Raw genomic sequence first — 2,717 nt, 5'->3', positions numbered from 1 at the left:
CACGTCCTGGCTTCATGCCTCCGGTGAGACAGGAGCCTGCACGACACAGACGACATGGAGGAGCCAGAGGCTGCATGGCCCCGTTTGCCTCCTGGCCCCGCTATCTGGGAAACCTGGATGGCGTGTCCATCTCTGTGCTGCGTGCTAAGAGTCCCTGTCCCTGTTCCTCTGGGCCCCGTTTGCAGCTGCTGTCTCCTCCCCTGCCTCGCAGTGGGAGCTTATGCAACGGTATTCAAGCCCCCAAACCCTTTCTGGTGTCATTTTTGTTCCAGCCCTGATCGCACTGGCCTCGGTTTTGCCCCTTGCTCCTACAAAATGCTGAGCGAAACCCGCTCCAGCGCCGAGACCCGCGCCCGAAGGCTTGCTGCGATCACCACGGCTTTGCCAGCCGTGTAACCTCTGCAGATGCTGCCAGCAGGGATCCTGTGTTACACTGCAGGTTTCCTTACAGGGAGGTGTGAGTGGCTTCATGTCAAGCACAAACCCCCACGGAAACCCACGAGAAAACACCTGGATCCCAGTGTCCTCCCCCAGATAACACCCTGGTTACGCTCCCCTGCCCCTGGCCTTTGAGCCCCATGTGACGACCGGGGTGACATCCCGTTGGGCCCCTGCAGCTCACCCAGGGCACATTCAGGCTGCTCCCACCTCTTGCCCACTCAGGACACAAATGCCACATCCCATCCCACGACACCCTCCTGTCCCGGGGAGCTCAGCCGCCAAAGAGGGAGCGGGACCCCTCTGCTTCCCTCCGGCCGGGCAGAGGGGTTCCCCTGCAGCACCCCTCCTCCAGCCCCGCAGAGGCAGACCCCGCACTCCCCACCCGGTGTGACCTTGTTGGCTCTGAAGTGGCTCCTGGTGCACAACACACACCGCAGCACAGCCGCGCTGTGTCAGCGCGGTGCTAGCAGTGCCCTCCCGCACCCAGCTGGGCTCACTGCTGGGTCAGGGGCTGAAACCCCCTCCTCCGCTGAGCCACGGCAATCAAATTCTGCACTAACTGAATTCTCTGACAGGGGAGTCTTTAGTAGTTGAAATCTCCTTCATCGTTCTGTCCAGGACTGACCTGTAGGGACCAGCTTAACGGGGGTGTGCCAGGCCTTTGGGAGCACCTCCGAGACATGACCGCCCTGCCACGCTAACGACCTTTTCTCCAAGTTACCAGAACACCGTCAGACTGGGTGTCTCGAGCCTCCTCGCCAGGACCCCCCCCCCGCCGCCAGCACTTCGCTACGTGGCAGTGACATGGGGACAATGCCGGATCCACAAGAGCGGAAAGATGCTCCACCTGCACCACCAGCAAGTAGAGGTGGCTGAACTGGTGACACTGGGGTGCTCGGCCACAAGTGCAATAGGCTGGAGGCATATTGTTCAGATGCTGCGGCACGCACAGACTCCTGCAAACCGCAGCCAACAGCCCCTTCCCCCGGGCACCACGTAGGTGGGGAGATGGTGGGGATATTTTGAAACAGGTTTTGGAAGCTGCCTCAGTTTCTCCACCTTTGTTTTAGCTGTTTATCGAGGGAGAAGTTGAATTCAAGTCCTCCCCAAGTGGCCTGGGACGAGTCCTGCCCTCCCTGCAGAGCCCTCAGAGAAGCCATCCAAAAATCTCCCTGAGGAGAGGAAGGATGAGGAGGAGAGATTGGCTGGCCGCACTGCTGGGGTGGGCACAGGGGTTTCGAAGGGGACCCATCCCCTCAGCCCATCTGGTGCCTGGCAGCAGGGCAATGTTCAATTTTCTGTGCCTGAGAGCACCTCAGAGGGGTTTCAGCTTCTCCAGCCTGCTTTAATGGCTGCTGGGGAGCCCCTTGGGTGGCCGAGTCCCCTTTTCGGGGCTGACTGAGGGATCTTAGAGCAGATACCCATCCCTGAACCTGAGCCCTGAACCACAGAGGTGTTTTCCCAACACACTCTGCCCCAAGACCATAAATCATCACCCAAAATAGGAGCCACAGCCTCCAGTCACTTTGGTATTTTTTTCCAGGGTGGGAAATAAATTCACCCGCAAAAGGGGAAGTTTCAGTCCAAACAGCTCCGACAGCTGCTGAAAAGGGGGATTTCCAGGCCAGTGGCTGGGGGCTGCACCCAGGGAGCCTCGCTGGGGAGAGAAGGGGCTTGGGGCAGTGGGCGCAGGGCATGAGCACCTCCATGAGCTGGACATTGTCACCCACCACTGCACCGGGCAGCGGTGACACTGAGGCAGTCTGTCAGTTTTGGAAAATATGCGTAGAAGTCAGTAAATATGTATATTTATAGACTGCCATGAATGATGTCGAGAGGTCTGTGTCCAGGTGGGACTGCATGGACACCTCCACAGCCCAACCATCCCCACGCTGGTTGCAAGCTCAGTTTCACCAAACATCACATCTTCTCCTTGGTGGCTCTCCCCAGGTCCCCCCAGCTTCACTGGTCCAGCACTGTCCCTCCTGCCTCAGCCCAGACACACGCAAGCATTGAAGGCAGCAGCCCTGCCTTGTAATATTTAAAACAATTTTATTCATGAAAATATGCTGTACAATGCACTATACACAGTTCTTTACATTGCCACATACACAAACTCTAATAGCACGATCAAGAAAGTTACCATTGCCTACGATAGATGCATGGTGAGAGATGACGCCTGTCAGAGACCCTCCCCCCCAGTCTGTACAGTTATAAATATGAGGGAAAGGACGGACCGTAAACCGCCGTATGAAGCAAACCGGTGTCGCCCCTTC

This window comes from Pygoscelis adeliae, unplaced genomic scaffold (genome assembly GCF_000699105.1).
Source record: "Pygoscelis adeliae isolate BGI_AS28 unplaced genomic scaffold, ASM69910v1 Scaffold513, whole genome shotgun sequence".
Lineage (NCBI taxonomy): Eukaryota > Metazoa > Chordata > Aves > Sphenisciformes > Spheniscidae > Pygoscelis > Pygoscelis adeliae.
The sequence above is the reverse complement of the archived record's forward strand: the minus strand, read 5'-3'. Positions refer to the sequence as shown.